General features: G+C 40.6%; 1 long non-coding RNA gene across 1 annotated transcript in view; it reads right to left on the bottom strand.

Moving 5' to 3' along the window:
* Positions 1-25060, bottom strand: part of LOC106971307 (uncharacterized) — a 66101-nt gene that overhangs the window by 38341 nt on the left and 2700 nt on the right. The window contains exon 2 of the long non-coding RNA XR_008299454.1: positions 22873-22982. This is a non-coding gene — a long non-coding RNA (uncharacterized LOC106971307). The remainder of the gene's footprint in view (positions 1-22872; positions 22983-25060) is intronic.

Below are 25060 nucleotides of genomic sequence, written 5' to 3'. Positions count from 1 at the left end.
TAATAAATGTGAAATTTTAAAGTTATGATTCTCAGTAGAGGGTAGATGATTATAACAAAAGGGGTATAAGTCTTCACTTGCCAAGGTTCTTTTGTTAATGGCAACAGGAATGTCTTCTAAAAAATATTGTTTATTTATTTGTTTATTTTTAAGATATTTATTTTTGAGAGAGAGAAGTGTGTGCGCAAGCACAAGACTGCAAGTTGGGGAGGGGCAAAGAGGGAGACAGAGGATCCAAATCAGGCTCTGTGCTGACAGCAGACAGCCGGATGAGGGATCGAACTCACGGACGACGAGATCATGACCTGAGCTACAGTTGGATGCTTAACTGACTGAGCCAACCAGGCACCCCTAAAAATATATTTATTAAATGTTTATTTATTTATTTTGAGAGAAAGAGAGAGCATGAGCAGGGGAGTGGCAGAGTGAGAGGGAGAGAAAGAATCCCAAGGAGGCTCCACGTTGAATGTGGAGGTAAATGTGGAGGCGGTGGAGAAGGGGGATGGGGAGGCTCCCTCGCAGGACCTGACCACAATCAAGAGTCTGACACTCAACCAACTGAGCCACTCAAATGCCCCTAAAACTATTTTAATAATAGACTTAGGATGATAAGAATATTGTAGTAACGCCAGGCGCCTTTAGCTGCATATGTTTGAAATTGCTGGCAAAAAAAGTATTAACATGATGTAAGATAGACTTGGAGCAATAATGTTTCTCAAATTAGAAGCACTCACCTAGGGGTGCTTGGGTGGCTCAGTCGGTTAAGTGTCCGACTTCGGCTCAGGTCATGATCTCGTGGTTCACTAGTTCGAGCCCCGTGTCGGGCTTTGTGCTGACAGCTCGGAGCCTGGAGCCTGCTCCGGATTCTGTGTCTCCCTCTCTCTCTGACCCTCCCCCCATTCATGCTCTGTCTCTCTCTGTCTCAAAAAAAATAAACGTTAAAAAAAATTAAAAAAAAAAAAAAAGAAGCACTCACCTAATCAATCCAATACAGAAAATTAATCACACGGTAACACACCTGTGCACAACTCCCATTAAAAATATTATTCCTTCTGTAGTGTGGCAATACAATACTAATAATTTTTGTTTCCTTTATTTTCATAACATGCCTTTATTCACCTTTTTTCTTTTTTGTAAAAATATCATGAGATACACTGCAGCAATGCTAAGGGAATCCATCATATGGCTCCTCGGAACTACATGTTGCTAAAATTTCGGTTATGGTCTCCTATGTGTTTTATAGACAAGCTGTCTCATTATGTATCATGTGCTTCATAACTGCCAATTTTAAATACCAGCTCTAAATAACACTGACGTGACAGATTCATCTTACTCTCTAAACCAGTTTTTTTTCAAGTGAGGTATTGAGCTATTTTAGAATCTTCCATTATTCAAATACATTTTCTTTCAGTGATCAAAAGGCAGGAATCTATCTAGAATAAGGGATGTGAGGAGATAGAAAAGTTAAAAGCTACAATGAATACTCCAAAAAGAGAGAAAGGGAGAGAGCACACAATGTTAGTTTGTTGTAAAGAGGATTAACCGTAATAACTACAACGTATTGAATATTTCCTATCTCCCAGGCACTGTTAAGCTTTTTACATAAGTAAGCTCTTTGTTCTTCACAAAACCCCTATGAGGTGAGCATTATTACCTGTTCTGAGATCACACGACCAGCAAGTAACAGCACTGGGAATTGAACCCACTTCTACTTGTCTCTAAGGTTTATCTCCTAATCACCATACACGCTGCCTTGAGTACAACATATATTGGAGATGGAATTCTGTAAGCAAAATGACATGGCTCAGACTCACATGGGAGGTAGAGAATAAGAGTTTAATAGTTTACAACTCAAAATGGAAACCAGGAAGAAAACTGGGGAGGTGATAGATGAAACTCTGTAAATGAGCCCCAAAATCTAGCTAGAAATTCTTAGCACCTGTCTGGTATCTTGGGCAACAATACCTGCCTTAGACAAAGTAAAATAATCAGTCTGTAAGCAACCAATAAAACCAATACAAAAGCTGAGTACTGAAGTTGCAGAGACATTGATCAGAAAGATTCGTAAAACGTTTTGCATAAGTCATAAAACTTCGATATATTGCTGCAGTACGTGACTTTCTTGAGAAAGTCTAGCATAGCTGTCAAACTAGAATCCTGTCGCGTGCTCATTAGACCCATGTGCCAAAATGTTTTATATGTCATAAGAAGGATAATAATTTCTTGGAGATAATTCCAAAGTTTAAGAAGTTGAAATAGTGCCTACTGAGGATCTGAAATTATTTTTGTGAGTAACAAATGTAAGATGTGGGATCTCAGGTTGTAAGTTTGCATCCCATACTGGGTGGAGAGATTACTTAAAAAACAAAACCTTACGGGGTGCCTGCGTGGCTCAGTGGGTTAAGTGTCCTGACTTGGGCTCAGGTCACGATCTCGCGGTCCGTTGTTTCAAGCCCTGCCTCAGCCACTGTGCTGACAGTTCAGAGCCTGGAGCCTACTTCAGATTCTGTGTCTCTTTCTCTCTATATCCCTCCCCCACTCATGCTCTGTCTCTCTCTCTCTCTCTCAAAAATCAATAAGCATTAAAAAAATGAATAAATCTTAAAAGAAAAACAAAACAAATGCAAGATGCTGGACATGAAAGGCCACTTTAGTATTGGTAGTGAATTATGATAGTTGTAGTCTTTTTTCTGCCCAGTAGATATTTTCTCCCTGTTTTCTTGTGGAGAAATCCCACAGATAAGGCTGATTCCATAAAGCCTCTTCACCAAGCATACACCGCATATACCACCACCACCACCACCACCTTAAGGGTAAACAGATGGTGCATGGGGTGTCTGGGTGGCTCAGTTGGTTAAGGACCCAAACTCCTGGTTTTGGCTCAGGTCATGATCTCACAGTTCATGAGTTCAAGTGCCATGTCAGGATCTGTGCTGTCAGCATGGAGCCTGCTTGGGATTCCGTCTCCTTCTCTCTCTGCCCCTCCCCTGCTCACTCTCTATCTCTCTCTCAAAAATAAATAAATAATTGGGGACGCCTGGGTGGCTTCGTCAGTTAAGTGTCCGACTTCAGCTTAGGTCACAATCTCGTGTTTTGTGGGTTCAAGCCACGGATTGGGCTCTGTGCTGACAGCTCAGAGCCTGGAGCCTTCTTCAAGATTCTGGGTCTCCCTCTCTCTCCAAACCTCCCCTGCTTGCACTCTGTCTCTCTCAAAATTAAATAAACATTAAAAAATAATTTAAAAAATAAATAAATAATCATTAAAAAAACAAAAACAAAAACACAGGGATTGGCCACATGGAGGGACCTAGCTGGGGCAGTCACAATCCTCTTCGGGACATTTGCCAACCATATTGAAGGAAAGGCATTTTCTGTTGTTGGGCTCTCCAGCTTTGAGGAAATATAAGCCGAAAGCTACAGATGGCCAACTCTGTCACTTGCCTATCTGAGATGTAGAAAAAGCCTAATGAGAACAAAGCCAAACACAGCAAGAAGGACATGCTGAGAGTAGGTGTATGACAGCACTCCAATGACATCATTTGAGACCCTGAATCTAGCTGTAGTTGAAGCTGGAGGCAATCTTGTGTTGCCCAGTTACACAGCCAACAGAAGTCCGTTTGTGTTTAGTTTAAGTTAGGTGTCCACTCCTTGCAAATAAAAGAGAACCCTGGCCATAGGTACATTACAAATATATACTATAAAGACAGCAATACCCAGATATTACTATAATCTTAGGCACCTGCATCTAAAGAGTCCGTAAACTCTGGCAAATGTACCAGAGCCTTTGTTAGGTAGGACGAAGCACAACTCCATCATGATGGCACTAATTTAAAATTTTTCTTTTATCCTGGAATGGATCATGCATACAAAAGGCTAAAAATGTATCTGCACAATTTGGAGAATACTAATAAAAGGAACATCTGTCCAATAACCCCCAGATTAAGAAATAGAAAATCACTTTGTGTCCTTCTCCAATTGTCTGAGAGACAAATATCTATTATTTGGGTTTGTGTTTCTTTAGTCTATACAAATGAAACTATATTGTGTTTTTTTTTTCTGACTTGAATTTTTCTCTCAGCATTTTGTTTTTGAGAATCGTCTATGTCAACCTACAGAAAGAAGTTAATTAGTTTTCACTGTTATGTAGGTATTCTATTCTGGGAACATTGAGCAATTTACTTACCTATCTTACTATAGAAGGACACTTGGGTTTCCCAGTTTTTTCGATCACAAACAATGCTTTTATGGTCATTTTTGTACATGCTTTTAGGGCACATGTGTAAGAGATGCCTTCAGCTGTACTTAGGAGTGGAAATGGTGGCATGTTGGTTATACTTGTGATCTCTTTTTCTAGAAAATGCCAAATTACTTTTCAAAACAGTTGTAGTAATTTAGACTCCTACCAGCAATGTATCCAAGTTCTGATTGTTCCGCATATTCTTCCCAATGCCTGATATTAGCCAACTTAAAATTTTTGCCAGTCTGGATGTAGTTAAATAGTATCTTTGTTGGGCTTCAATTTTCATTTCCCTGATTATAGTTTGAACAAATTTTTATATGGTTATTAGTCATTGGTTTCTTCTTTGATGAAATGCCTGTTTGTGTCTTTTGTTTTTTGTATTAGATTGTCTTATTAACTCACAATCTTATATTTATTCTGATTACTAATCTTTTGTGGGTTTTATTGACATCTCAGAAGGCCCACCACATGGAAGTTTTGCAGTAGGGGAGTTGCAGTGGGCTCAACTCTGAATCCAAGGACAAGTGGAGCAGGACAGAGGTCAGTGGATGGAAATTTACTAAGAACAAACATGGGGGTAAAAGGGATTCTTGCCAGATCAACTCAACAAGGATTCTTGCTGAAGGTAGGTCAGGATGATAAGATAGCAAGGGTGCAGGATGAGGAATCTGATCCAATGTTGAGGGTGATCAAATACCAAGGGTAGGAGATTTTTCACTAAACTGACTAATCAAAATTCTTGCTACAACTGGACTAAGCTGCCAAGAACACAGCCCAAGGTTGGACTCAGTTGAGAAGAGGGCTCAAGGAGTCTGACTCAGGCTTGGTGTAGGAGAGTCTCTGTCAGTGGCTGTGATGTCTGTCTCTTGACGTGACGGTTAAAATATCAGCTTTTTCTAGCCTCACATTGTGAAAATCTAAGGTTGTTTCATGCTAACTTTCCTTGTTATCCTGAACTAGCAACAATTAAAACTGCAATGTTCAGGGATGCCTGGGTGGCTCAGTCGGTTAAGCATCTGATTCTTGATCTCAGCTCGGGTCACAGTCTCATGGTTCATGAGCTCGAGCCCTACATCGGGCTGTATACTGTCAGCGTGGAGGCTGCTTGGGATTCTCTCTCTCCCTCTCTCTCTGTCTCTCCCCCACTTGCACACTCACTCTTCTCTCTCAGAATCAATAAATAAACTTAAAAAAATGCAATGTTCAAACTACAGGTTAAAAGCCTACAGTCTTCCAATTGCAGTTCATCTTTCAGCAACAATTTTAGTGTTGGGCAGCCACTTTTATTCTTACTGACTAGCCTAGGGCATGAATCTGTAATAACAGCTTCAAAGACAATGGAATGGCCATGCTCCAAATGAATCTCAAAATACAGGCACATCCCATTGTTTGGAAGTCTGCATTATGCCACTTCACTTATATGGGAGACCTACAATAGTATCTGTCTTTGCTAACTGAAAGAAATCGAAATGGGACTTTCATTTTAGGCCATTTTGGGTTATGAAAGTTTTCATAAGGAACACTCTACTTTCAGGTAGCAGTGTGGGGGTGGGGAGGGGAACCTGTAATGGGGTTTGTCCTGTTACCGGATGTGGGTGTGTCAGAGTAGGTGTTGAAATGAAAAGCAAATAGATTTGGGCCAAAGAATGCTAACACTTCTCCTCCTCAATGGTAATCTGACTATCCAGTAATGCCTCCTTATTGTATTTGGCAATGTTGAACTACCTGAAGGTTAAGAAGTCCTCTCACCCTTTTTTGAAAGTCACATACTGCAGGGAACCACCCTTTGGGGCACAAGACGGGTAAGGTGCCTGCCTTGTTTACATAGGACACTGCCAGACACAGACGCTCCAAATTCCCACTTTTCGCCTCATGAGTGACTAGCTGAACTAATTTTGTCCTTACTGATTAACAGGAATAAAATGATATTAAGCAAACCCTGGTTAAGCTTCTTTCCATCCCCCAGGACACTGAACTTTGGCTCACCCTGATGCTGAGTCAGCACACAGCCAGCCCCCTCCTTAAGGGCAAGTTCCTGGAAAGAGGCTGGTCTCTGGGTAAAATATTCTCTCCATCTCCTGTCCCCATACCCGGTTCTCTCTACCTTTGTTCACTTGCTGTATAAAAGAAAAACACTTTTTGCCCAACTTTTGAGATGCTTGCAAGCCTTATGGTGAGGGGTTCTCCTTACTGTAGCAGCCCCACCCCCCCCACTGGATACTTGTTTCAGATTGGTTTTTCCTCTGACATAATCTGTCTTTGAATATGGTATTTTTAAAATATATATTTTTTATTTTAGAAAGGGAGAGAGAGAGTACAGGTGAGGGAGAAGGAAGAGGAAGAGGGTGAGGGAGAAGGTGAGAGAGAGAGAGAGAGAGAGAGACAGAGACAGAGAGAGTCCCAAGCAGGCTCCATGCTCAGTGCAGAGCCTGATGTGGGGCTCGATCCCATGACCCTGGGATCATGACCTGAGCCAAAATCAAGAGTAGGACATTCAACCAATTGAGCCAGCCAGGCACCCCTAATATGACATTTCTTAAACTGATTTCCCATTATTTCATCCTAGATAGGTATTTTCTGAGTATCTCGCACCTGCCATCTCTTTTCTTTCCATTGCCACTGCTCTTGTCCAGACCCTTATTAACCTTATCCTGGCCCATTATGTGCTGATCTCCTCAGCCTCCAATTTTATTTACCTTTTCATATTGCTACTAAGTCTATCTTCCTAAAGATTATTCCTCCAATTCTTTTTTTTTTTTTTTTTTTGCTCCTTTTTTGCCTAAGAATAAAGTCCAAATTCCTTAGTGTAGCATTTGTTTTTCTACAGCAAGGACTAACCTCATCTCTTCCTCCCATGAACCCTTCCAGCTGTTTCTAAAACCTGCCTTTTTTTCTCCAGTCTCATTGTGTTGTCCATTTACTTTTTCTGTACCTCCAATGTTTTTCCTCCCAAATCCTCCTTTCCCTGAATTCCTTTTCTTTTCTTTTCTCTGTTATTTATTTATTTACTTACTTAAGACAGAGAGGGAAAGAGCATGAGCAGGGGAGAGGGGCTAAGGGAGAGAGAGAATCCCAAGCAGGTTCCCCATTCAGCATGGAGCCTGACTCAGGGCTCTATCCCACAACTCTTGGACCATGACCTGAGCCCAAATCAAAAGCTGGAAGTTCAACTGACTGAGCCACCCAGGTGCCCTAGGCCCCTCCCTGAATTTTTATCCAATACAAATGCTATTCCTTCCCTGTTTGGGAATCAATCTCTTCCATTATTATTCCCCTGACACTGTGTCTGTACCTTCATTAAAGCATTTAAGATAGTTGTTTTAAAAAATTTTTTTTTAAGTTTATTTATTTATTTTGAGAGAGAGGGAAGGCAGGGCAGAGCAGGCTCTGTGCTGACAGCAGATGTGGGTTCAAACCCATGAACAGTGAGATCATGACCTGAGCCAAAATCAAGAGTTGGACGCTTAACCGACTGAACCACCCAGGTGCTCCTAAACTAGTTGTCTTTTATTACAGCAACTTAAATACTTTTTAAAAATCTGTCCTTCTAGATTATAAGCTTTTTGAGGGCAAGACAGTATCTTATTCCTCTATGTATCTTCTCTGGCCCTTAGCCTAATACTTCACACTTGGAGAGCACTCAATATTCGTCTTGTTAATTAAAACAAGTAGAAAACTATTCTATTTCCTTTGTGGTTCCATGTAACATTTTCTGTAATGTATGTTTATCATCTCTAATGACCAACGGAATATAATGTGAGCGTTCAGGACTCAGAAGTCAATTGAATGTTGTTTACTATAAGGCAGAAGATAGACTCTCCTAAATATGACAGTAGTAAGAGAATAGCGAAGACTGATCCAGTCGTTCTGAGAGTTCTTGGGAGGCAAGACAGCATAATGTGTTAAGAGTGTGGGTTCAGACGTCTGAAACCAGGTTTGCCACTCACTAGCTGTGTGACCTTGAGCATTTTCCATGTTTCCGAGCCCCAATTTTTCTTTTGTAGGATGAAGACAGAAAGATCTGGGGCGACTGGGTGGCTCAGCCATTGAGCATCTGACTCTTGATTCGGCTCAGGTCACGATCCCAGGGTCATGGGATCGAGTCCTACGTCTGGCTCCACAGTGAACATGGAGCTTACCTAAGATTCTCTCTCTCTCTCCCTCTGCCCCTCTCCCCTGCTCATGCTTTCTCTCCCTAAAATAAAAACTAAAGTTTTTTTAAATGTTTATTTATTTTTGAGAAGGAGAGAGACAGAGCAGAGGAGGGGCAGAGTGAAAGGGAGACAGAGAATCCGAAGTCAGACGCTAAACCAACTGAGCTACCCAGGTGCCCCTGTCTCAAATAAAGGTTGTTTTAATTCTTAAAAAAAAGAGAGAGAGAGATGGGCTTCTGGGTGGCTCAGTCATTTGAGGGTCCAACTCTTGATTTCAGCTCATGTCATGATCTCACGGTTTGTGAGTTTGAGCCCTATATCAGGCTCTGTGCTAATAGTGTGGAGCCTGTTTGGGATTCTCTCTCCCTCTCTCACGCCCCTCTCCCACTCACACTCTCTCTTTCTCTCTCTCTCAAACAAATATGGTTAAAAAAAAAAAGGATAAGTGACTTTGGAGTGAGGGCATGTGGGCCATGGTAGGAGAGACAGGCATGGGTAGGATGATGAAAACCTCATATGTGAATAGCGTCTGGTTTCCCTCACTCTGTCTGTCGAAGTCCCCTCAACTTGCATACATCGTGGTGGGGAGGGAGAAGAAAACAAAAAGCCAGGTACGTTGCCAACCAGGCTCTGTGAGACCAAAGTTCTGAGGAAGCTAGGCCTCAATCACCTGTTTTTCTTTGCCTGCACTGGACAACCTGAATTTAGTTTGTCGTGAATCCCCAAGTAAAATTTGAACTTTATCCTGAAGGCAATGGGGAAAAGCGGAAGGATTTTAAGTAGGACAGGACTGGGATCAACTTCGCCTTTCAGAAAGGAGCTGCGAAAGCAGCATGGGGAAGAGATTCGAGGGGTGGCTAACGCTGGCAGAGGTACGACGAAGACAGTGCGCTGTCTGAACATGCTGAGTTGGAGAACACGATGCGTATTTGAATAGTGATGTTAAGATGACAGTAAGAGATGGGATTCAGCTCTTTAAATAAAAGTTCCAAGGTATATTTTGCCCTCAGCTCACCCTCAGTACGATTTCATGTAACTACTACAATTATATATTTGTGGTTGTTAATTCACTTGACAGTTTAAAAATTTCTTACCTATACTATGTCATTTTAGCCTTTCCATGATCCTGTAAGGTAGACAGAACTGCTGGTCCTCCCATTTTGCAGTGAGGATTTATGCCTCTGAGATTAGAAGTGATTCATTTGTCTAGGATCACAGAGGAAGTCAGGGCAGGGCCACACCCTGAACCCAGCTCCAGGAGTATGCTCTCTCAGAGGGGAACTGCACGCACTAGCAGTAACCCATCAACTCTCATTCAGCGTCTACCCCACTCTTAGCACTACTTTAGCGGAAATAAAAAAGAATTAGACAATCAGCACAGAGACAACAGCACTGATTGCTGACCAAGTTGTAGACCAGCAGTCAGATCTGGCTTCCGGTTCTAATTCCACCTCTAACGACCTGTTTGATTGTATTTTATTTGAAGATAACAGAAACCCATTTCAAATGAACTTCAAGAGAAAGGGGAATTGACTGGTTCATGAAATCCAAGGAAGGTGTGAACAGTCCAGGATCAGGAAAGGTGAGGCTGCAGAGATAGCTCTTGGGAACAAGTGGAAAGGGGAGGCTCGAACCTTGTCAGGAGTCTTCAAATTTGATTTTTTGTTTCTGTTGCTGTCCGTGTGGCAGTTTCACTTTCTCCCTGCTGCTAACTAGCTTTCTCTAAAGGAAGAAATATGTCTACTATGTTTCTGATTTTAGAAGTGAAAGCTTTAGCCGTTGGAGAGAGATCACTCCAATCCTTCGTGGGACTCAAGTAAGAAAGTGTCAAGGACACATCCCCAAAGGCAAGGGAATTAAAAGCAAAAATGAACTACTGGGACCTTATGAAGATAAAAAGCTTCTGCACAGCAAAGGAAACAGCCAACAAAACTAAAAGGCAACCAACAGAATGGGAAAAGATATTTGCAAATGACATATCGGACAAAGGGCTAGTATCCAAAATCTATAAAGAGCTCACCAAACTCCACAACCGAAAAACAAATAACCCAGTGAAGAAATGGGCAGAAAACATGAATAGACACTTCTCTAAAGAAGACGTCCGGATGGCCAACAGGCACATGAAAAGATGCTCAACGTTGCTCCTCATCAGGGAAATACAAATCAGAACCACACTCAGATATCACCTCATGCCAGTCAGAGTGGCCAAAATGAACAAATCAGGAGACTATAGATGCTGGAGAGGATGTGGAGAAACGGGAACCCTCTCGCACTGTTGGTGGGAATGCAAATTGGTGCAGCCACTCTGGAAAACAGTGTTGGAGGTTCCTCAAAAAATTAAAAATAGACCTACCCTATGACCAGCAGTAGCACTGCTAGGAATTTACCCAAGGGATACAGGAGTACTGATGCATAGGGGCACTTGTACCCCAATGTTCATAGCAGCACTCTCAACAATAGCCAAATTATGGAAAGAGCCTAAATGTCCATCAACTGATGAATGGATAAAGAAATTGTGGTTTATATACACAATGGAGTACTATGTGGCAATAAGAAAGAATGAAATATGGCCCTTTTTAGCAACATGGATGGAACTGGAGAGTATGATGCTAAGTGAAATAAGCCATACAGAGAAAGACAGATACCATATGCTTTCACTCTTATGTGGATCCTGAGAAACTTAACAGAAACCCATGGGGGAAGGGAAGGAAAAAAAAAAAGGAGGTTAGAGTGGGAGAGAGCCAAAGCATAAGAGACTCTTAAAAACTGAGAACAAACTAAGGGTTGATGGGGGTTGGGAGGGAGGGGAGGGTGGGTGATGGGTATTGAGGAGGGCACTTTTTGGGATGAGCACTGGGTGTTGTATGGAAACCAATTTGACAATAAATTTCATATATTGAAAAAAAAATTTTTTTTTTAATTAAATTAAAAAAAAAGAAAGTGTCAAGGAACCTATTGCTCCCCTGGCCCAGGAGAAGGTGAGTGTCTAACCCGTGGTTACTGGAGGAATCAATTCCACAGAGTGCTAGCAAGATTAACTTAGGGGTTCATTTTCTTAGGTACTTTATGAAAGACATGAGCCTTGAATATGGGCATTATTATATAGCTAGGGAGAAGGAAAGAAAGCCAGAATTTCACCTAGAGAAGGAGGTTTGGAGTTGTTGACGTGGGTGGCCTATGAATAAAAGACAAGCCTGATTGGAGGGGAGGCCGCATCCTTGTTCCCACAGAAAATCACATTGGATTGCCAAAGGAGGAACTGAGCATGATGATAGGTCTAAAGGGCAAACACAGGATCGGCGCTCTTGGGTGGCTCAGTCAGTTAAGCGGTCAACTTCAGCTCAGGTCATGATCTCGTGCTCCGTGAGTTTGAGCTCCATGTTGAGCTCTGTGCTGACAGCTCAGAGCCTGGAGCCTGCTTTGGATTCTGTGTCTCTCCCTCTCTCTGCCCTTCCTATGCTCATGCTCTATCTCTCAAAAATAAATAAACAAAGTTAAAAAAAATGTTTAAATGAAATGAAATAAAAGATAAACACAGGGGTGACTGTCTGACTCTGGATTTTGGCTCAGGTCATGATCTTGAAGTTGGTGAGGTTGAACCCTGTGTCAGGCTCTGTGCTGACAGCATGTAGCCTGTTTGCAGTTCTCTCTCTTCCCCCCTCTCTCTCTCTCAAAAATAATAAAACTTATAAACTGAAAAAATAATAATAAAAGGTAAACACAGGGCACCTGGGTGGCTCACTTGGTTAAGCGACTGACTCTTGATTTTGGCTCAGGTTATGATCTCACAGTCATGGGATTGAGCCCTGTATCAGACTCTGAGCCCAGCATGGAGCCTGCTTAAGATTCTCTCTCTCTCTCTCTCTCTCTCTCTCTCTCCTTCTGTTCCTCCCTGCTTGTGGGTGCGAACGCATTCTCTCTCTCAAAATAAATAAAATTTAAAATTAAAAAAATTTTTTGAAGCATTTAATAAAAGGTAAACACAGAATTTGTTTTGGTTGAAGCAGCTGTTACAGGTTTCTTGTATAAATTCAACTGTGACTCTGAAACTCTCTTCTGTAACATAGACTTTCAATCATTTCTTAGAACGCTCCTTCCTTGTCAACTGAACTTGGCTTAGAGTTGTGGCAGTGGGAATAAAGAAGAATGGGTGACAGAATTCAGAAAAGGAAAACTCGAGAGATAATACCCAGTCACCTAATCTGGGAGCCTATAAAAAAGATGACGGCTCTTGATAGCACCCTCAGTGACTATTTGAACATAAGCATATTGGAAAGCAGATACAATAACATTGTATCTCCAGGAATCTGGCATAGTTGGTACTTAATTTACAAGATTAATAAACTGCATGACTCTCATATAATGAGATTAATATAATGGCTTCTAAGCCTCTTCTAGCAATGCAATTCTTTGAATCCATTTCCAATTCTGATCTTAAAACTCTTCAAAGTCCTCAAATACCCACATACAAAAAAACTTGTTTTTTAATTTTTTTAATGTTTATTTATTTTTGAGACAGAGAGAGACAGAGCATGAGCAGGGGAGGGACAGAGAGAGAGGGAGACACAGAATCCAAAGCAGGCTCCAGGCTCTGAGCTGTCAGCACAGAGCCCGATGCAGGGCTGGAACCCATGAACTGTGAAATCATGACCTGAAATGAAGTTGGACGTTTAACCAACTGAGACACACTGGCACCCCAAAACTTGTTTTTTAAAAGGTTAAGATGGCAAATTTTATGTTACGTATTTTTTTTAATGTTTATTTATTTTTGAGACAGAGAGAGACAGAGCATGAACAGGGGAGGGTCAGAGAGGGAGACACAGACTCTGAAACAGGCTCCAGGTTCTGAGCTGTCAGCACAGAGCCCGATACGGGGCTCGAACCCATGGACCGTGAGATCGTGACCTGAGCCGAAGTCGGACGCCTAACCTACTGAGGCACCCAGGCGCCCCTTATGTTATGTATTTTTGGCCACAATAAAAGCCCCCAAAAGTTAGGCTGTTGATTCTACTGTACTTTCAAAAACCTACATTTGAAAATATACCAGTTGTGGCAAGATGACAGCATAGGGCAATCCTGCACTCACCTCCTCCCTCCAAAACACCAAATCTACAGCTACATACGGATCATTTCTCTCTGAAAAAGATCCGAAAAGTAGATGGACTGCTTCTCCACAAAAAAAGATAAAAAGACAAGTAGGGGAGGTAGAGACACAGTCTTGGCAAAAACCTCATTCCCAGCTCAGCGATGCACGAGGCGGGGGAATCTCACCTGTATGGTACTTCTCCCAGAGGAGTGAGGGGCTGGTGTTCCCATCAGGCACCGCAACTCCTGGGATCTGCCCCAGGGAGATGAGCCCTCAGAACGTCTGACTTAGAAGACAAACAGGGCTGATGTCCCAGGGACCCAAAGTGCCAGAGGCAACTGAGATTATCTTTTTTTAAAGGGCTCACCTGCCCTGAGACCCAGAGAAAAAACATCAGGCTGAAAAGTGCCTAGTCTATACGTGGAGGAGACTCATTTGCTAATATAAAAGCATCTGCTTGAGGGGCAGGGAACAGCTGAAATCACCCCAGAGAAGGAGTGCTGGCAGATGGCAGGTGCATCGTCCAGCTCTCCTGCTGGCACAGGTAGCAAACTCCCAGGCCTCACCTTCCTGCTGCCTTACTGACACAGGTGGGAGTGAGCAGCGGTGGCACGAGGCCACTGCCTTGCTGGTGGTGGCAGCACTCCCCCGCTTCCTGGCCAGGTTGGGCAGATCGTCCCGCTCCTGGTGTGAAGCTGGTTCAAGCACATGGACAAGGTGCTCTCCCACTGGTTCCTGAAACCCCTGGGTGTGTACAGCCAAGACATTTTCCAGCTGCCTTTCAAATGCCCATGAGAATGCCCCTACTCCTCACACTCTCCAGCTGCCTAGCTAAAGCTAGTGGGTGTGTGCGATACATACAGGGGATGCCCCTTGATCACCTGGTCCTGGTGGCCAAAGGGGCTGGCATTCCTGGGCTCCACAGGAATGTAATGGTCGGAAAGACAGTTCTTGGTTGGTCACCACCCCCGGGGCGCTGCATAGGCAGCGAACTGAAACACAACCCCAGTCTTATGAAAAAGGACTATTTACTTAGCGGAGCTGCAGCCTGAGGGACAGGCTTTAGGTTTCTGAAACATCTAGAGGCTATGTAGGCGTTCCCAGAGAATATAAGCAGGAAGACACCATCCTCCACACTCCTTTGGCCTCACTACAGCTCAACAAGACATCCCAGAAGGGAGCTCATACACTTGTCTGGAGTCCCAATTTTTGTAACTGTCACTCAGGGTATACCTCCTGATCTCCTGGTCTTGACGCCAGCAGGGATTATGATTGCAGCCCCACAGGACTATATACCTTTGCTTCCTTTAAAAACTGCTACTGGGGTGCCTGGCTGGCTCCATCAGTAGAGCACGCAACTCTTGATCTCAGGGTTGTGAGTTTGAGTCTCACATGGGTGTAGAGATTACTTAAAAATAAAATCTTTTTAAAAAAATTTATTTTAGGGGCACCTGGGTGGCTCAGTCAGTTAGGCGTCTGACTTCGGCTCAGGTCATGATCTTGCTGTCCGTGAGTTCGAGCCCCGCGTCAGGCTCTGTGCTGACAGCTCAGAGCCTGGAGCCTGCTTCAGATTCTGTGTCTCCCTCTCTCTCTGCCCCTCTCCCGCTCATGCTCTGTCTCTCTCTCTGTCCATAATAAATAAACACTTAAAAAATTAAAATTAAAAAAAAATTATTTTAAAGTTTATTTATTGACAGAGAGATCAGGGGAAGGGCAGGGAGAGAGAGAGAATCCCAAGCAGGCTCCTCACTGCCAGCATGGAGCCTGACTAGGGGCTCAAACCCATGCACCATGAGATCATGATCTGAGCTGAAATCAAGAGTTGAATGCTTAACTGACTGGGTCACCCAGGTGCCCCAAAAATAAAATCTTAAAGAAAAAAAAAAGCTGCTACCTGAGGGCCTGGCTTCCAGTCAGCTTGAAACTAGATGGTAAATGAGAGTCCTCCCCTTGAAACACTAATAGGTCTTGGCATGTCCTCAATAACAGGGCGTATCAGAATAAATCAGCAGTGTAGTCAATCACAAAGGTTCCAGAGACAACCAAGAACCAGGGCAAAGTTGAACTAGAACATTTATCACCTACATAAGGCCATGCCTTCAAGACTGGGAGAAGTAGTTATTTTGCCTAATATATAGAAGCAAACAGAGAGTCAAGCAAAATGAAAAGTATGCTGCAAATGAAAGAGCAACACAAAACCTCAGAAAAAGACCTTAATGATACGAAGATAAGTATTCTACCCTATAAAGATTCAAAGTAATGGTCATAACGATGCTCAGTGAACTTGGAAGAACAATGAACACGCTGAGAACTTCAAGAAAGAGGTAAAAAATATTTTAAAAGTACCAACAGGAGTTGCAGAACCGAAGAATACAATAACTGAACTGAAAAATAAACATCTATAGAGGGATTCAACAGCAAACTGGATGAAGCAGAGTGAATCAGTAAGTACTCAGACAAAGCAATGGAATTTACCCAGACATACCAGCAAAAAGAAAAAAAAAAAAAAGAAACAATGCAAGTAATTTAAGAAACCTAGGGGTGCCTGGGTGGCTCAGTCAGTGAAGCGGCAGACTTCGGCTCAGTCAGTGAAGCGGCAGACTTCATCTCAGGTCATGATCACGCGGATTGTGGGTTCGAGCCCTGCATCAGGCTCTGTGTTGACAGCTCACAGCCTGGAGCCTGCTTTGGATTCTGGGTCTCCCTCTCTCTCTGCTGCTCCGCTGCTCACAGTCTCTCTCTGTCTCTCAAAAAATGAATGAAAACATTAAAAAAAAAAAGTAAAAAAAAAAAAAAAATATATATATATATATATATATATATATATATATGTAAAAAGAAACCCATGGGGCAGGGGCACCTGAGTGGCTCAGTCGGTTAAATGTCCGACTTCGGCTCAGGTCATGATCTCATGGTTTGTGAGTTCAGGCCCCATGTTAGGCTCTGTGCTGACAGCTCAGAGCCTGGAGCCTGCTTTGTAGTCTGTGTCTCCTTTTCTCTCCGCACTCCCCACCCCTGCCCTAGTTCTCTGTCTCTCTCTCTCAAAATAAATAAACCTTAAAAAAAAAAAAAAAAGAAAAGAAAAAAGAAACCTATGGGGCAACGTCAAGTGGAATAACATCCACATTACAGGGGGCCCAGAAGGAGAAGAAAGAGACAAAGGGGCAGAAAACTTCCCTAACCTGTGAAAGGAAACATCCAGGTTCAGGAATCTCAGAGAGTTCCAAATAAGATAACCAAAAGGGATCCACATTAAGACACATAATTAAAATAACAAAAGTCAAAGATAAGGAGAGACTCTTAAAAGCAGCCAGAGAAAAACAAGTTGTTGTGTGCAGGTGAAATCCTATAAAACTATCAGCAGATTTCTCAGCAGAAACATTGTTGACCAGAGGGAAGAAGCATGACTATTCAAAGTGCTAAAAGGAAAAACTTCCAACCAAGAATATGCCACCCAGCAAGATTATCATTCAGAATAGAAGGTGAGATAAGAGTTTTCCAGACAAGCAAAAACTAAAGGAGTTCATCACTACTAAATCAGACTTAGAGGAGATGTTGAGATTTTTTTCTTTCTTTCTTTTTTTTTTTTTGCTTTTTTTTCTTAATGTTTATTTATTTTTGAGACAGAGAGAGACAGAGCATGAACGGGGGAGGGTCAGAGAGAGAGGGAGACACAGAATTTGAAACAGGCTCCAGACTCTGAGCGGTCAGCACAGAGCCCGACGCGGGGTTCGAACTCACAGACCATGAGATCATGACCTGAGCCGAAGTTGGACGCTTAACCGACTGAGCCACCCAAGTGCCCCTCTTTCTTTTTTTTTTTAATGTTTATTTATTTCTGAGAAAGAGAGACAGAGCATGAGCGGGGAGGGTCAAAGAGAGAGAGAGAGAGACAGACAGACAGATAGACAGAGACAGAGAGAGAGAGAGAGAGAGAGAGGGAGAGAGACAGAATCCAAAGCAGGCTCCAGGCTCTAAGCTGTCAGCACTGCACCTGATGCAGGGCATGAACCCACGAACCATGAGATCATGAACTGAGCTGAAGTCAAATGCCTAACTGGCCACTCAGGTGCCCTTCATTTTTTTTTTTTTTTTTTTTAAGTAGGCTTCATGCCCAACACAGAGCCCAACATGGGGCTTGAACTCATGATCCTGAGATCAAGACCTAAGCTGAGATCAAGAGTCAGAAGCTTAACCAACTGAGATACCCAGGTGCCCCATTAAGGAGATTTCTTTAATCTGAAAAGAAGTAGCACTAATTAATACAAGAAAACATCTGAAAGTAAAAATCTCACTGTAGAAGGCAAATATATACAAGGTAGTGGATTAAATACTTATAAAGTGACTATGAAGGTTAAAAGACAAAACTGGTGGGGCACCTGGGTAGCTCAGTTGAGCATCAGGCATCTAGCATCTTGATTTTGGCTCAGGTCATGATCCCAGGGTCATGGGATCAAGTGCTGTGTCAGGCTCCATGCTGAGCCTACTACATGCTCAGCACGGAGCCTGCTTAAGATTCTCTCTCCCCTGCCCCTCTCCTTCATTCGCACACTCTCTCCCTAAAATAAAAAAAAAATTAAAAATAAAAAGAAAGTAGTAAAATTAAACTACAATAGTTAAAGGATACATAAGATACAAGATGTAAAATGCGATGTCAAAAACAAAATGTTGAGGGGAAGAGAGTAAACTTGTAGTTTTAGAAAGTGTTCAAATTTACCCACGGGGCACCTGGGTGGCTCAGTTGGTAAGCGTCCGACTTCAGCTCAGGTCATGATCTCGCGGTCTGTGAGCTCGAGCCCCGCGTCGGGCTCTGTGCTGACAGCTCAGAGCCTGGAGCCTGCTTCAGATTCTGTGTCTCCCTCTCTCTCTCTCAAAAATAAATAAACATTAAAAAAAAATTAAAAAAAAAACCTCACAGTAAACATGAAACAAAAACTTATAGAAAATACACCAAAGAAAATGAGAAAGTAAACTAAACATAACAGTGAAGAAAGTTATCAAACCACAAGGGAAGAAAGAGACAAAGAAAGGGACTGAGAGGAACTATAAAAACAGCCAGAAAAAAAAAATGACAATACATACCTATCAATAATCACTTTAAATGTAACTGGATCAAGTTCTCCACTCAAAATGAATGGGTGGCTGAATGAATAAAGAAACAAGACACATCTATATACTGCTGAGAAGAGACTCACTTCAGAAGTAAAAATACACACAGACTGAAAGTGAAGGGATAGAAAAAGACATTCCATGCTAACGGAAACAAAAAGAAAACCAGTACAGCTATTCTTGTATCAGACAAAATAGACTTTATTTATTTATTTATTTTTAAAGTAGGCTCCACGCCCAACATGGGGCTTGAACTCATGACCCTGAGATCAAGCATCACATGCTCCACTGACTGAGCCAGCCAGGTGCCCCCAGACAAAATAGACTTTAAAGCAAAGATTGTAATAAAAGATAAGGAGGGACACTATATAATGATAAAAGGGTCAATCTAGCAAAAAGATATAACATTTATAAGTACATATGCAGCCAATATAGGAGCACTAAAATATATAAAGCAAATATTAATGGACCAAAAAGGGAGAAATTGATGACAACACAGTAATAATAGAGGACCTTCACACTCCACTTACATCAATGGATAAATTATATAGATAGGAAATCAACAAGAAAACATCAGCTTTTGGGACACATGGGTGGCTTAGTCGGTTTAGCATCCAACTCTTGATTTCTGGAACAGGTCGTGATCTCACAGTCGTGGGATCAAGCCTCATGTTGGGTTTGGGATTCTCATGGAGTCTACTTGGGATTCTCTCTCTCTGCCCCTCTCTGGCTCACACACTCTCTCTCTCTCTCTCAAAATAAATAAATATTTAGAGTGTTTTTTAAAAAATGTTTTATTTATTTTTGAGAGAGTGACTATGAGCAGGGGAGGGGCAGAGAGATAGATGGACAGAGGATCTGAAGCAGGCTCTGCTCTGACAGCATCGAAATCATGAACTGTGAGATCATGACCTCAGCTGAAGTTGAACATTCAACCCACTGAGCCACCCAGGTGGCCCAAATAAACATTTAAAAAGATAAAAAATAAGAATAAATGAAAGATTAAAATCATATAATCATCTCAATAAATGTTGAGAAAGCATTTGACAAAATTCAGCCTTCATTTATGAATCAAAAAACTCAACAAAATCAGTATACTTGACCTAATAAAGACCATATATGACAAATACATAGGTAATATTACACTTAATGGTAAAAAAGTGAAAGCTTTCTCCTTTAAGATGAGAAATAAAACAAGAATGCCCACTCTCCCCACTTTTTAATTAAAAAAATTTTTTTAATGTTTATTTACTTTTGAGAGAGAGAGACAGAACGTGAGTGGGGGAGGGGCACACAGAGAGGGAGACACAGAATCCAAAGCAGGCTCCAGGCTCTGAGCTGTCAGCACAAAGCCTGACACAGGGCTCAAACTCACAAACCATGAGATCATGACCTGAGCCAAAGTCAGAGGCTCAACTGACTGAGCCACCCAGGTGCCCCTCCCCACTTTTTAATTTTTAAGTAATCTCTACACCCAATTGGAGCTCAGACTCACAATCCCGAGATCAAGAGTCACATGCTCTTCTGATAGAGCCAGTCAGGTGCCCCTCTCCCCAATCTTATTCAACATAGTATTTGCAGCCCTACCCACAGCAATTAGGCAAGAAAAGAAATAAAAGGCATACAAAAAGAAAGAAGTAAAACTGTCACTATTTGCAGATGACATAATACTATATATAGAAAATCCTAAAGACACTATCAAAAAACCGCTAGGAATAATTAATGACTTCAGTGAGGTTGCAGGATACAAAATTAATATACAAAAATCTCTTGCATTTCTATACACTAATAATGGACTATCAGAAAGAGAAATCAAGGGGTGCCTGGGTGGCTCGGTTGGTTAAGCACCTGACTTCGGCTCAGGTCATGATCTAAAGACTCAGGGGTTTGAGCCCTGCCTCAGGCTCTCTGCTATCAGTGAGGAGCCTGCTTTGGATCCTCTGTCCCTCTCTCTCTGCCCCTCCCCTGCTTGTGCTCTTTTATCTCTCTCTCTCTCTCTCTCTCTCTCTCTCTCTCTCTCTCTCTCCCTCTCTCAAAAATAAATAAACATTTTAAAAAAGAGACAGAGAGGCACCTGGGTGGCTCAGTCAGTTAAGTGACTTCGGCTCAGGTTAAGATCTCATGGTTTGTGAGTTAGAGCCCCACATCAGGCTCTTTGCTGTTGTCACAGAGCTCACTTAGATCCTCTGTCTCCCTCTTTCTCTGCCCCTCTCCTGCTTGCACTCTCTCTCAAAAATAAACATTTAAAAAAGAGAGAGAGAAATCAAGAAAACAATCCCATTTACAACTGCATCAGAAAGAAGAAAATACCTAGGAATAAATTTAACCAAGGAGTAAAAGACCTGTACACTGAAAAATATGACTTGAAAGAAATTCAAGAAGTTACAAATAAATGGGAAGCTATTCCATGCACATGGATTGGAAGTATAAATATTGTTAAATGTCCATACTACCCAAAGGAATCTACAGATTCAATGCAAACCTCATCAAAATTCCAATGGCAGTTTTTACAGGACTAGAAACAAACAATCCTAAAATTTATACAGAATCACAAAAGATCCTGAATAGCCAAAATAATCTTGAGAAAGAACAAAGTCAGAGGTATCCCACTCCCTGATTTCAAATGATACTACAACACTATAGCAATCAAAATAGTATGGTATTGGCATAAAAGCAGACACATAGATCAATGCATTAGGAAAGAGAGCTCAGAAATAAACCCACACATATATGGCCAATTAATTTATGACAGAGGAGGCAAGAACATACAAAAGAGAAAGGATAGACTCTTTAATAAATGTTGTGCAGACTGGACAGCTACATGTAAAAGAATGAAACTGGACCACTGTCTTGTACCGTTTATAAAAATTAACTCAGTATGGATTAAAGATTTGAATGTTAAGACATGAAACCATAAAACTCCCAGAAGAAAACAGGCAGTAGGCTCCTTGACATCAGTATTAGTGATTTTTTTTTTTTTTTGGAACTGGCTCCAAAAGCAAAAATAAACAAGTTGGACTACACCAAACTGAAAAGTTTCTGCACAGCGAAGGAAACCATCAGCAAAAGAAAAAGTAAACCTATCAAATGGGAGAAGATATTTTCAAATCATATATCTGATAAGGGGTTAATATCCAAAACATACTTAAAAATTCAGACAATTCATAACAAAAAATTTTTTTAATGGGCAGAAGATCTGAATACACATTTTTTCCCAAAGAAGACATATAGAAGGCCAACAGGCACATGAAAAGATGCTCAATATTACCAATCATCAGGTAAATAAATGAAATATCATCACACATCTGTCAGAATAGATATTATAAAAAAGACAAGAAATAAAAGGTTTAGGTGAGGATGTAGAGAAAAAGAAACTCTTGTAGACTGTTGATGGGAATGTAAATTTGTGCACCCACTATGGAAAACAGTATGGAGATTCCTAAAAAAATTAAAAATAGGCCTGCCATATGATGAAGAAATTCCATGCTGGGTTTTCTGTCTGAAGAAAAAGAAAACACTAAATGGAAAAGATATATGTACCCTTATGTTTGTTGCAGCATTAATTTATAGTAACTAAGATATAGAAACAACCTAAGTGTCCATTGATGGATGAATGTATAAAGATGTGGCGTATAAATATAATGGAATACTACTCAGCTATTAAAAAGAATGAAATTATGCCATTTGCAACAATATGGATGGACCTTGAGGGTACTCTGCAAAGGAAATAGGTCAGACAGAGAAAGGTAAATACTACACGATCTTACTTGTATGTGGAACCTAAAAAACAAAACAACACAAAGCGTAGACTCCTAGATATAGAAACCAGACTGGTGGGTGCCAGAGAAGAAAGAAGATTGCTGGGGGGAGATATGGGTGACAGGGATCAAGAGGTACAAACTTTCAGGACTAAAATAAAAAAGTCATGGGGATATAATGTACAGCATGGGGAATATAGTCAATAATACTGCATTAACTTTGTATGGTAATAGCTGGTAAAGAGACTTATTTTGGTGATTATTTTGCAATGTATACCAGTGTTGAATTACCAAGTGATACATTTGAAGCTAACATAATGTTGTCAAATATACCACAATAAAAAAAAAAGAAAAAAAAGGAAAAACAAAAAGAAAATTTACCAAACATATTTTATAAATACTTTTACCAATGGCTAGTTTATAAAAACAATTTATGTTCTTCAGAAAATTAAATTAACCATTTTGATTAATGGAGCATTTAGTATATTACAAACATAGAAATATTAGGGGCAAATCAACACCTACCAAAATGTCTGGAATGATGAATGGGCAGATGTGGTTGGAGGTTTCAAGTCTTGAATTAAAAAAAAAAAAAATCTTCTGAGTTGGGTAAACACGTGTATTACCAATCATTTCTAGAAAAGAAAAAGCCAAGAGCCAGATTTTAATAATAAGAAAACTGGAACTGGATAGAGACATTAACAAAGGGAGAAATTCTTAGGAAGAAAAAAATGGTTTTAAAAAAAGTACTATAAATTTGGGGTAAAATAAAACTGTGTATAAATGGTCTATATGGTAAGGAAAGAATTCCATGGTCATCTCAGCCAGCATGGATTAGAATTAAAGTGGGTGAGAGGCCATATATTTTTTTGCCTAAAATACTCTCAGATCATTTTCTGTAAGGTTTTCTTCCTTCGAATCTTACTCTGGGTAAAAGTGATTTGAAATGTTAGGGCATAGAAAACACAAAGCATAGAAAATTCCTTATCTGTTAATTACAAATTTTATGTTTATCACATTTTATTTATATTTGTGCTATGCTAGGCATCTTTTCAAGAATTCAGAGGAAATCCTATTTTTTAGAAAATAAAACTAATCAAAGATGCAGGATAAAATCAGTAGGTATTTATGCAAAGAATTAAAAAAACATAGGTTTAATATTTCAAAAATAACAAATTCATATTCACCATTTTTGATGCCCATAATGCACTATGTACTGACATCTACATGTCAAGACTATTCTAGTGATAGTTAATAGTAATAATTTAGGCTAAATAGCTTGCAATATATAAATTTTGTAGTTTAATGAATAAGAAATTAAGTTATATTCCAGGCTCAAAAAAATTATAATAAATATTCAGTTTAAAATAAGTATCATCATTTTCTTATTAAGTAATGTAGTTTTTTCCCTCCTAGTTTCATTGTATAATTGACGTAGAAGTCTGTATCAGTTTGAAGTGTATAACATAATGATTTATGTATATATTACAAAATGATAACCACAATTTTAGTTAACATCCATCAACTCACATAGTTATAATTTTTTTCTTATGATGAGATTTTAAGATCTATTATCTCAGTAACTTTCTAATATACAATATGGTATAACAGTTTTAAATATATATTACTTAGAAGACGTATTTCTAGGGGCGCCTGGGTGGCTCAGTCGGCTAAGCGTCCGACTTCAGCTCAGGTCACGATCTCACAGTTTGTGGGTTCGAGCCCCACGTCAGGCTCTGTGCGGACAGCTCAGAGCCTGGAGCCTGTTTCAGATTCTGTGGCTCCCTCTCTCTCTGACCCTCCCCCATTCATGCTCTATCTCTCTCTGTCTCAAAAATAAATAAATAAACGTTAAAAAAAAAAATTTTAAGAAGACGTATTTCTAAAAGTAAAATTCTGACTTCATTGTAAAATTAGTTCAATCAATGATTTATCTCAACCCAATATGACAAAATACAACTTTATTTAAATTAGTTGTTGAAGGCAAAATGACCAAGGCTAAGCCTATATATTGTATTTCCCTACTACTTTTATGAAAGAAATGACAGCAATATTTTACCTTTGTATAGTTCATGTATCACAAAAAAGATTTCAATATTACATAAAGTTAAACTCAAGTACAGAGAAGGATCTAACAAAATTTAACATGTTAATTATGCAACATAAACTAAGACATTTGGCTTTGCAGGGAAGACACTGAATTACACCCAGATAATCATGTCATTACTTGGTAGCAATGTATTTCTTTTTAAAAAATGTTTATGCTTTGTTATAAAAAATGCTTGCCACAGAAAGTTTATATTTGAATCTTTTGATATGGTTCAATTTCTGTTAAGTTTCAAGATGAAAAGTATCAGAGTGAGTGTAAACAGAATCCACCAGAACTATTCTTTTCATCATGGTGCTTTGGTGCTTTTGGCCTTGTCCTTATCATTAACAGATTTACAGCAGCAGCAGGACACTGTCAGCCTTTTCAAGTTTTGTCTTTTGACTTGCATTCTTTTCCTCTTCAGTGCAGTCAGAGGCCAAATTCCCACCTCCCCATCATCTTTGTCTCTGTATTGTCTTAAAAAAATTTTTTTTAATGTTTATTTTTAGAGAGAGAAAGACACACACACACACAGAATGCAAGCAGGGCAGGGAGGGGGGGTGAGGCAGAGAGAGAGGCAGACACAGAACCCAAGGCAGGCTCTAGGCTCTGAGCTGTCAGCAC

Source organism: Acinonyx jubatus, chromosome B3 (genome assembly GCF_027475565.1).
Source record: "Acinonyx jubatus isolate Ajub_Pintada_27869175 chromosome B3, VMU_Ajub_asm_v1.0, whole genome shotgun sequence".
In the NCBI taxonomy this organism is placed as follows: Eukaryota; Metazoa; Chordata; class Mammalia; order Carnivora; family Felidae; genus Acinonyx; species Acinonyx jubatus.
The sequence above is the reverse complement of the archived record's forward strand: the minus strand, read 5'-3'. Positions and strand labels throughout refer to the sequence as shown.